The sequence below is a fragment of the Protopterus annectens genome, chromosome 13.part0 (genome assembly GCF_019279795.1).
Source record: "Protopterus annectens isolate FY-2018-M chromosome 13.part0, PAN1.0, whole genome shotgun sequence".
In the NCBI taxonomy this organism is placed as follows: domain Eukaryota; kingdom Metazoa; phylum Chordata; order Ceratodontiformes; family Protopteridae; genus Protopterus; species Protopterus annectens.
The window spans coordinates 795,356,927-795,368,828 of NC_056747.1; positions in this window are offsets into that span (position 1 = coordinate 795,356,927).

Genomic DNA, 11,902 nt, shown 5'->3' on the forward strand with positions numbered 1-11,902 from the left:
CACGCCTGACTGTTGGAATATATTAGGACAGGGTAGTTGAAATGAGAAGTCTAACTGAAGACCAGGGCTTCCCAGACTGAAGTGGGAGTGGTAATTACTGAGCTCGAATCCTTTAGTGCCAACCACTGTTCATATTTTGCTGTACAGGAAAGATACTTGCAGTAGTAAGATGCTACATTGAAATTAATATCTGATCTGACGTCAGATTTTCATTCCCTGAAAATTGGATTGAGCCAATCCTTGGATCTGACTCTGCTGTTACTAAAGCTCATGACCACCAAAAAGCTCCCAGCTCCTCCCTTTTCAGAGTAAACCAACCCAAACACTGTTTCCTGCTTTAAAGTTTCAGGTAAGTGAATTTTCTTCCAACTCTTATCTTTCTACACTTCATCTTTTTGTCATTGCTGGTAATTGTCCTGTGTCCTTTTTTATGGTAATCATGGCAACTTAGGATTACTCTCCGCTTTCTGAAGTGGCATCTCGGGCTCAACCCTCCCCCCAACAAGGAAAGAATCTTAGCCTTTTGGATGCTCTACACCATCCTTGGATCCTACCACTTGGGGGGTGGGGGGAGGCTGAGAAATCTGATCAGAAAGCTGCTTCTGCATCAGCATCTGACAGTGCTTTGGATCTGGATATATATAGAAAGTAGTTCATGTAATATAGAACAGCAAACAAGGTTCGACTGTTAGGGTTGGTGCATTATGGGAAGGGGAGGAGCTCCAGACTTTCTGGTGGCCACAAGGTTAAATGCCAAATCGGATTTCAACCCATTTGTTGACTAAACATGGACCACACTGAACGTTATGATGAGTACATAACTAAGTTTTTGAGACTGTTGTAGATCTCTGTACTTTCCCCTGGAAGTTCTAATGAGTGCAGAGGGCTCTAATTCTGGGAGGGCCAGCTTTTCAGTGTTCGTGGGTCACACTGCACCTTTTCTCTTGAGGGTTGGAAGCTGAGAATTCACCTTCTGAAAAGTAGTGAATTTCTAATTGTAATAGAGCTGTAAGGTCATTGGGGAGCATAACTGTACACTTTTTAAGCTGAGTTTTAACAAGATATTAATTCCTTTAACAGTATATTGAGTCAAGGTGTTAAAGGTTTTTATACTAGGAATTCAGTGGTGAACAGCTGCTTCTGTGAAAGGGCATGGGAGCATCTTGGTGAGTTAAATTCTTGGGAAGGGGGGTAGTGCAGCTTTGAGTACTGAATAAGCTGCTGCTATATATGGTTTGCCATAGTTGGAACAATTCTGCATTTCCTTAAAGGAGAACCATAACTTTTTTGTATTATGGCCTATGTCAATACTGTGAAATTCTAGTGCTTTAATTTCTGATGTCAGAAAATGGCTGCTGTGGGGCTTGCCATGCCAACATTGCACTCCTTTGTCTTGTAGTTCCCAGAAATTCCTTTTCAAACATTAAATGTAAATAGGCAGCTGACTCAAACATCTTGACAAGCACTAAAGTCTGCATTACCTTGGGTTTACGTTCTTGGTTTGCATTCTTGTGGCTGCAACCTATCCACAGTAACACTGAATCCTTGAAACAACTGAACTACAGGATGTCTAAAGTGTTGCCTGACTAACCTCCTGATGTCAGATCTCTCCCTGTAAACTTTGCGCTGTTACAACTGTTTTCAGAATTTGATCACTTCATGCAGTTCCCCAGTGTCTGCACTGTACATGTTTTATGCTGAGAAATGTGGCATTTGTTCAGTTGCTTCATAAATGTCGTGCCGTTCATTATCCTAAGTAGCTATTTTCAAAATTTTTGACTTGTAATGTTGCTACTCTTGTGTTCTGTTGTAGCATATTCGCATTTTACCAGAGCCTTAATACCTGCACTAAAGCTTTAACATTACATTTGTTTAGTTCTCTAGCACAGAAATTGTATAACTTTGAACTTGAGAGGGAAAAATGGACATAAACAGTAGCCTTGTTCCAGAAAGGCAGTTGAAGATTCCACAGCACTGTACTTGATATTTATAGATATTATAGCTGCTGTTCCCATCAAAACTGACGTGCTGAAATGTAGGCAGGTAAGTACTTTGCTTCCAAGCATATTGAGATACAGCAGAATCCTCTCAAACAGCAGAATCCTCTCAAACATGAGAAGCCAAACTTAAGTGGGCCTTCAGCCTTTTTTGATTTCAAGGAAACTTAAAAGCACAGAGTAGCTTCTGATCTGAAGTAGTTACTTTATTTGATCTGCAACCTGTGGGATTCGGATCCGACCGGCAGCTTTCCAAGCTTCAAGATCAGAGCTCCTAGCTCCTCCCCATAATCCCTTGCTACCAACCACATTACCCCAGATCGTTTTTTGCCGCAGCTAAAGACAGTTGCTTCTCAGTGAAGAGCTCCTGGCCTGGTGAGATTGTTCCTTTTCTAAAAGCTAGTTTCTAGTTTAATATTGTGTTTTTAGCGTTTATCTAATCTTACCCACGTTTAAAAAAAAAAAAAAAAAACTTCTCAGTTTAAATTCTCTCCCCTCCCCCCCTTAGTGTTTGGGTGTGTGAGTTATGGCTGAATCAAAAGCTATATTTTCTAAGTGTACTGAGTGTGGCCATAAGCTTTCCCCAGCTGATGGCCACACTGTGTGTTTTGTCTGGGGGCAGCACATTTGTCAGAGGCCTGCCAGATTTGTGCGGCCTTTAATCCTCGGGCACTTGGGGACAGGAAGAACGAGCTGATCCTGATCCTCAGGAATCAGCTTCTTCCTCTCCTAGCCGGATCCAGGCTACTCCGGTAGCTTCAGCGCCGGCTACTCCCTCAGCTGTACCTGGGACTCAACCTCCCTTATCTGGTACTAGCTCTGTGGAGTCTGGTTCTTCCCGCAGGGAGAAGAAGAAACAGAGAGGGTCATATTTCTAAGAGGCGGGCCGAGTCTCATCCCTCTGCTCCGCCTGAAAAGATTTTGAAATCTCCTGAGAGGGTCTTCGGATCTTGTCCTCTTGGCTCCGTTCACCTTCCTTTTCCCCGGAGCCGGAGGAGGAGGATAGGTCTCCCTCGGTCTTCAAGGCAGCCTTCCTGGCCTGCTTCGACTACCTCTTCGCAGTCTACCAGAAGCATCTCCGAAGCAGACATGGATCGGATGGTGCAAAGATTTTTGCAGACCCAGATGCAGATGGGGATGCTCTTGCCCCCCCCCCCTTTGGGAGGGAGTGTAGCCCCCATGTTTGCCCAGATAGCTCCTTCTCCGACCCGTTATCGGGTCTGAGTTTTCGGATCCAGGCCCTTTCAGATCTGGGGATACGTCGGCGCCGACAGGGATAGTGTCTTCGACGCTGAGTATGCCTTCGAGCTTGTCTGATCCAAGCTCTCGGGGCAGAGGGTTGAGCATCGGATCAGAGGGAGTGGTTGTGTCTTCGGTGCCGATGGGGTCAGAGCGCACCAGTGCCCCAGATCAGATTGCTTCGGCTCTGACCCCGATCCTTACCTCGGAGCCGAGGAGGTTACTTTCTCAGGCTGGTGATGGTGAATCTCCCTCTGCTTTTGAGGTAGGGGAGGGTACTGTCGAGGTCCGCCAGGTCCCCGACCGGGCCTTTGGATCCGCCCGTGCCCCCACTGTATCGGGGCCTGCTACAGGAGAACGACTGGATGTGCTTGTTGGATCTCAAGGACGCGTACTACCATATACTAATGGACAGACGGTCCAGGAGATTTCTCCGCTTCCGGCTAGGAGCCAGTCATTATCAGTTCAGGGTTCTTCCATTTGGCCTAACCTCAGCCTCCAGAGTGTTTACCAAAGTCATGGCAGTGGTAGCAGCCCACCCTGAGACTCCAGGGCATTCAGGTGTTCCCTTACCTGGACGATTGGCTCCTCACCGCCCCCAACAAGCATCTTCTGGTTACAGCGAGAGAGTATGCCCTATCTGTTTGCCCAATTGGGGCATTTCAGTCAATTTGAAGAAGTCCTGCCTGTGCCCATCTCAAGCCCTAGATTTCATAGGGGCCAGGTTGGATACTCTAATCTCCAGAGTGGTCCTCACACCAACCAGAATAAAGTTTGTACCGCCAAGTCTTGGATATTCTTCAGATCCCGACCCCCCCAGCAGAATTAGTCCTGAGGGCGTTGATCTATGTTGGCGGCAATCTGCCTTTCTCTCCATGCCCGTCTGCAGATGCGTGTATTGCAGTGGACTCTCAAGGTCCAATGGTCTCTGACCCATCCTTTGGACATGCCGATTCCCCTGAGCAGGGCATGCAGGGACTCCCTACTTTGGTGGCTGCAGGCAGAAGATCTCAAAGAAGGGAGACCCTTTGTGATCCCCCCCAGGCGAAGCCACGTTTACCACTGATGCTTCCTGCCTCTGGTGGGGTGGGCATTATGCAGGGAAGTCGGTCCAAGGAACGTGGACTCCTCTAGAGACTACATTGCATATCAATGTCCTAGAGATGAGGGCAGTGCTATTGGCGTTGCAAGCTCTCCATCACCTTCTACCTCTGGGGACTATTGCAGTCTACACGGACAACATGTCCGTGGTATGGTACATCAACAAACAGGGGGGGGACCAGGTCTTACCCCTGTGTCGAGAAGCAATGAGTGTGGGAATGGGCGATTTCCACCAACCGCTTTCTGATAGCAACGCACATTCTGGGACGGACCAACATATTAGCAGACAGCTTAAGTCTGGTGTTTCTCAGCCCTTACGAGTGGTCTCTGAATCCCTCTGTCGCGAAACAGATATTCCACAAATGGGGTCAGTCTTGCTGCGACCTTTTTGCTTCTCCCCTAAATGCAAAATGCAGCGAGTACTTCACGATAGTTCCCCCCCAAAGGGGAATCTCCCAGGGATGCCCTGGTTCATGCTTGGCCGCCTGGTCTTTATGCATATCCTCCTCTTCCTCTGAAATTCATCCAGAAAGCCTGTCTGTTGGGGAGCAAAGTGATTCTCATTGCCCCATTCTGGCCTCTACAAGTCTGGTTCCCCTTTCTGCAGTCAGTGTGGCTCCCCCTTGGATTCTGGATCCCAAACCAGACCTAGTCTCGCATCCGAGATGCCACACTCCAAACCTGGTCAGCCTCCGGCTCACAGCCTGGCTGATTCAGTTCCACTAATGGCAGAGACTCGCGGTATCTCTTCCCCAGTCAAGGCTATTCTCGTGGCAGCTCATAAGCCATCCACCAGAAAACTCTACAACGGTTATTAGAATTTTTTTTCCATCTGGGCAAAGGGTAAGGGATTAGATCCCTTTACGGTTCCTATTCCCAACATTCTGGACTTTCTATCCCTCCTTTTTGAGCAGGGAGCTAGCGCGTCCACCATTAAAGTTCAACTTGCTGCCATCTCCCATTATCATGTGGGAGATGGCACAAGTTCTTTGGCTTCAGTTAAAATATGCAAAGCTTTTCTAAAAGGCGTGTTCCTCTTAAAGCCTCCCATTAAACCGGCTATGCCTCCATGGAATCTTACCCTGCTATTACAAACGTTAACGGGACCACCTTTTGAACCTGCAGCCTCTGCGACATTAAAGTTCTTATATTGGAAGGCAGCCTTCTTGGTAGCAATTACCTCCGCCAAGCGGGTATCAGAGCTACAAGCCTTGTGCATTAAGTATCCATACCTTATTTTTCACAAAGATAGGGTTGCCCTCAGGACTAATTCTTCTTTTCTTCCTAAGGTAGCCACAGAATCTAACATTAATCAATCTATTAACCTCCCCGTTTTCTTTCCTAGCTACCAAAACAAAGGTGAATACACATTGCACAAATTGGATGTACACAGGCAACTGTGTTTTTACTTGCACAGGACTAAAGATTTCTGCAAGTCAGACCAGTTGTTCGTTTCTTATGCTAAATCAGCCATGGGCAAACCAATTTCTAAGGTGACAGTAGTGAATTGGATTTCTCAATGCATCAGACAGGCATACATTTCAATTGGGAGACCAGCTCCGGTTGCCATCCGGGCACACTCTACCAGGTCTGTGGCTACCTCAACAGCATTTTGGTCTAGAGTTCCAGTTGACTATTTGTTCAGCGGCTACTTGGTCCTCTTCCCATACATTCATTTCTCATTACAAACTGGACATGATCTCCAGAAGTAGGGCTTCCTTTGGCTCCCGTGGTGCTTTGGAATATCCTTCCGTAGGGACCACCCAGGGCCTTTAGGTAAGCTGGGGACTCTGTCCCACAGGTTGCAGATCAAATGAAGTAACTACTTCAGATATAGAAGTTACATACTCACTATAACGTTCCATCTGAGTAGATACTTCATTTGTCTGCAACCGACCCCCCCCCCCTGCCATCCCCCGAACCTCAGTAAAATATTGTGTGGAGAATTCTCTCCGTCTTTAGCTTATAGGGCAAAATAACCGATCTGAGGTAATGTGGATGGTAGCAAGGGATTATGGGTAGGGGGAGGAGCTAGGAGCTCAGATCTTGAAGCTTGGAAAGCTGCCGGTCGGATCCGAATCACACAGGTTGCAGACAAATGAAGTATCTACTCAGATGGAACGTTATGGTGAGTACATAACTTCTATTTAACCAAAATGTACTGGAATTATAGATAGGAAAAACTTTGCACTGTCTTTAGGTGAGGGTGTTGCACAGAATTCCTTTCTGTATGCAAGTCTGTTAACTACCACAAGGGAGTTAAGTCTAACCATGTATCCCAAATCTTGACAAGTTGTAATGCCCTTCAACTGTAAGCATGGGCTTTGGAGATGTCCCTCTATTTGTAGGTTGTACTGTCACTCTGGGTGGTTAATGTACTATCCCTTCCCAAAATTTGTAGGGGTAAAAGTGCATTAAAGCATGGAATCTGATCTTTCATTCCTCATGAATGGATTACAGATCCAAGTCTCAATATCTTTCCACTACCCACAATGCCCTGCACTCTAACCAGCCTCCCCAGATCTCATTTCCTCCAGTAGAATAAGATGTGGTCTCCCAAGTCAAGTCTCTAGTTTTCCTGAGTAGCTGTCTTTACAGATTAGGTTTTGTTTCCTTACTTGTTGCTAAATGCCTCTCCCATCCTTTAGTGTGGATGGAGTTTTTTCTAAAACTTTTCCATTTTTATTGTTTATGCTGTTTTTCTTCCAGGATTTCCCCCTCGCGTGGGAGGTTTATTTTGGTAATGGCTGACAAGCCATCTAGATTTTAAACAGTGCGTGGAATGTGGATGCAAGTTCCCACATTCCAATGCATGTTTGTTGCTTGGATGCAGAGTGTCTGGTTGGCCTGTTGGCGAAAGCTTTAACCATAGCGCTATAGCTGACTGCAGAAAAGTTTATTTTTTTTTAAGGGCCTTTGTTCTCCAGAGGGCACATACCCAAGAGCCAGGTGGGAGCCTCTGCCAGTGTCCAAGTCTTGGAGGGTGTGTCTGGGCCTATTGCTTAAGGTGGGGGGGCTCTCTGATCTGGCTTTACATTATAGCCTGCCTTCCTCCACTGACCATTCACTTGCTTCCTCTGTTCTGTTCTGAATCTGATCAGATGTGCCCCTGTCAGATGGGGGGTTGGTCGGCTACTTTCAGTAGTCTCTTCCCCTTGGCACTTTGGTGCTGCACAGCTCTCGTATGCTTCTGCCAGGGCTCAGGAATCCCAGCCCTGTCTTTCTGTAGCCTCAGCTCAAGTAGAGTTGGGTAGGGATTCTCCAGGTCTGTTAGGTTTCCTAGTTGTAGGGCTTTTTCTGTCCACTGGGATCTGTCCCCTTTGAGCCATGATCTGTCATGCAGACTTCTTTGCATCAGACTTGAGCCTGTTCCAGGCCCAAGCCAGCCCATCCAGACTGATCTCCAAACACTTCCCCCAGAGGGAGCCCCCTCTGTTTCGAGACCTCCCTTGGGCATCCTACAGAGGCAATCCTTCATACGAGGATGTGCAGGAGGTACATTGATTCCCTTCAGTCTGTCACGGGTGATACAGACTTTGAAGCAGAAGGATGTCCCAGATCACCACCAGAGATATTTGAGATCCTGTGTCAGAGGTGATTGGTCAGCCCAGCCTCCCTTCGTAGTGTTTTTTGGAGGCCTAGCCTCCCTTCTGAGTTGTCTTTTGGAGGCCTTTAGGACTGTCTGCTGCCAGTCATTCCCCTGGTGGCTATTGGTGGATTTTCTGGCCAGCCAGGCAGGAACTAGGCTCTTCGATCCCAGAGGGCCCTGATAACCCCCACTGGACAGACTTTGGAGTTAAAGGTTCAGTGGATGCCACTAAGGAACTAGCAGAGCTGCATTGTCCATCAGGTGAACTGGGACTCCAGAGTAATGGATGTTTGGGAAATGCCTTCTGCCACCTTGTAGAGGGCATTTGAACTACCTGGCACAACTTACCTGCTTACAGAGGCTCCTGGTGGAGCTTTTGAAGATTGTCACCAAAGGACTTAAAGGAAGTTCACCCACAACTGGCTACTCTTGTACTTGCCTGACATCCATGAGACTTTTCACATTCCACGGATGGTGCCTCTGGCAACCAGCTTGGGCATTGCTATTGGGAGACTTGCCTGGGTGTGTAATCACAGGTAAACACTCCAAAGCCAAAAACACAGTATCTGTGGGACCTGACTACATCCCAGGCTGTGTTCTAACTACAGAACAAACTGGCACTCCAGAGCAAACTGGCACTCCACTAAGTACCATGTTCAATCATAGCCTCACCTATGGTGCACAGTGACTTGCCCATTCCCAAAGGAGAGCCACTACTGCCCCATTAGCCTGACTAGCCTGGTCTGCAAGGCTATGGAATTTATCATGGAACTTTTAAACCATGGCATTGGCAATCTCCAAACTGTGGACCCCACTCAGTTTGGGTTTATACAAGGCAGATCATGTCTCCTAAACCTGAAACTTTGAAGAGGTCACCAAAGCCATCTATGAGAGTAAGGTGGTTCATACAGCCTAAGATCTCCCTAAGGCTTTTGACACCCCCCCCCCTCTCTAATTGTAGATAAACTCACTAAACTAAGAATAAATCCCTGTGTCACAAGATGGGTTGCCAACTGGCTCACTGACAGACCCCATATTGCAAGTAGCAGACTCTAAATCCAACTTCAGACCAATGACAAGTGGAGTACCACAGGGTTCAGTCCTGGGTCCTGTTTGGTATCTACTTCTCCGAAGTACAGGCTAGCACAGAAGGTCTTTGGCTAAGTTTGCAGATTACTGCAAACTAGGAGCCATAATTGAATCTCTGATGTGGACATCCTACAAAAGGGCCTCACTGAGGCAGATGCTTGTTGAAGCCATGGCCTCAAGCTCCATGCCAAAAAGTGCATAGTCATCCCTTTTGGTAAAAACTGTGTACCCATGAGCTACCACATAGGCAGTAGTCACCTTAACACTGAGAGTGAGGCCTTGGGGCACAGGTGGACATGATCACATCGCCACAGTAGTCAGGAACTCTGTACATGGCACACAATCACAAAGTTTTTCATCCAGGAAAAGGTCATTGTTCCCTCTACTAGTCACTCATTGTACCCCTTGTAGAGTACAACGCCCAGTTTAATATGTACCTCACAAGACATCTACAACTGGAAAGGCCACAAATACCTCCTGAGAATTACCAGCCTCACTGTTGTCTTTTGAAGACGGGCTCAAAAAAAATTCCAGCTTTACTCAAGTGTCGTATCGCCTACTCTGAGGCAATCTCTGCCTAACATACAAAGCTATGTCAAACCCAGAGCTGTTGGACGTGCTCCAGTTAAAGAAACCCCAGTTCCAGTTCTAGGGACTTAAACCTTGTCACCAGCAAACGGAACATGCTGGAGGGATAGATTCCTGTCCCAGGGACTTCTCATACACTAGCAAAGCTCCTCAGCACTCCCAAGAAAAATCTTGATCTGAGAGATGGGAAATTCACCCCAGGGAATCACTTCTGTAGCTCTGCTTGACAGGGGCACACATTTTCTTGGGTGGCAAAAGCCAGGATATCTTGTGGCTAGGCTTGTTTAGGTGCCAGTATAGTACCTACTTATGAGGCTTTGTGATTTCATGGAGCTCCTTGAAGGTGTCCTCTTTGGTCCATTGGTCCGAGACCCTAAATTACAGCATACAATAGGGGAAGACTTTGTTTACCATCAGGGTCAGGTTCTCCACAGTGCACCTTTTCTAGAAATCTGCATACTGGAAGGAACACCTCATTTTGTAAATCCCTGGGGTCTTGCTAAGATCAACATGGGGATTCTGTCTCTAGGGGAAGAGGAAGTTTAAATGGTAGATGCCCCAGAGGCAAAGGGGTCTGCAGAATCTAGTTTTTGGGGAACCTTTCTCTGAGCCCTTTCAGCACCCCTGAAGTGCTGCCCGACTCGCTTTTCTCTGGAGGCAGTGCAAGTTTGTTATGCACCCTACCACCTGGCTGATGTAACAGAAGTGGGTGCTAGAGATTATATCAAACTACACTATCCCACTTTCAAACCTCTCCTCTGGCGAGGTCTTAGACTTTCAGAAGTCTCACCGATTCAGAGGGAGTTTGCAGTAGTAGAAGCGTTACTTCTACTGAAGAAGTCACCCAAGAGGTCCTGATTCCACAGAGGATTTGAAACTTATTCTGGCTTTATATTGACAAAAAAAACTGGGGGGGGGGGGGCTGAATTTCATACTGGATCCAAGCAAGAAAGTTGCTGGTAAATGCAAAATTCGAAATGGTGTTTATTCAGTCCATTCTTCTACTGCTGTGGAAGGGCTATTGCATGTGCTCTGTGGACTTTGAATACTGTCACAAAGTAGACAAGTACTCCAGGAGTCATTGGTGCTTCTGGCTGGGAGCCAGTTATTTTCAATTCAGGTGTCTGCCATTTGGACTCAACACAGCCCCCAGGGTGTTTACTAAATGTAGTGGCAGCAGTCGCAGCTCACACTGCAAGGATTGTTTCATAGGTTCATACTAGGCCATCTGCCCTAGGGCATTTATAAGCCTAGCCAGAGTGTGGATTTCGCCACCCCTTGGAATGAGAATACTATGCCCATTCAGGGTTTGGTGTACTGTGCCTCATCTAGTAGTGACACAGATGACCCCCGGGGTAAACCTACAATCTCCCATCCACTCGTCAAGATTTCTCTTGGAAGAGTCGGTGAGCGGCTCTGCCTAACATGGACTGGGATTCTGTTCCAGAGTGTAGAGAGCCTCTGGGTTGAATGTCCCTCCAGCACGTCCTATTTATTTCTGTGAGGTTCAAATCTCTCGCTCTCGTGGATTTGGATTTTCTGAGGTGGAGCATGTCCATTAATTCCGGATTGGACATGGCCTTCTACGTCCGACATAGATCACCTCTGAGTAGGCGGTATGTGACTGAATAGAGCTGGAGTTACTTCAGCCGGGCAGCATATGACATATGTTTGAGACCCTTGATCCTCTTAGTGAAGTACTTTTGGGGTCTTTCTAACTGCTGCAGGTGTCTGGTTAGGTACGTCCCAAATGGGGCATTGTACTCAATTATGGGCCTGATAAGGGAAGAGTATAGGGGCACAATGACCTATCTAGATGTGAATCCTTTCATGATAAGGTGGGTAATATAGGTCTTCCTAACCATCTTGGCAATGTGTCAAATGAGCGGTTACTGTCAACTTGGGTCCCTGATTACTTCCATACTTAGTGGATTACCACCTGTGTGGTAATTTGTGTGTACTTTGTTTTTCCCAAAGGGTATGACTACATTTTTTGGCATAAAGTTTAAGGCCATGGCTCTGGCACAAGTTATCTGTTTCTGAGGCCTTTCTGAAGGATGCTTGATTATGGTGCCCAGTTTGCAGTCATCTGCAAACTTTGTCAGCCAACCACAATCCTATGTTTGCTTGCACCTCAGAAAAATAAATGGGGTTCCAGGACCGAGCCCTGTGGGACTCCGCTTGTGACTGGCTTAGAATCTGACATGGCTCCAGCAATTCTGACCTTGTGGGTTCTGTCCTTGAGCCACTTTGCAACCCATCTTATGACATATGGGTTTACGTTTAAGCAGGTGAGCTT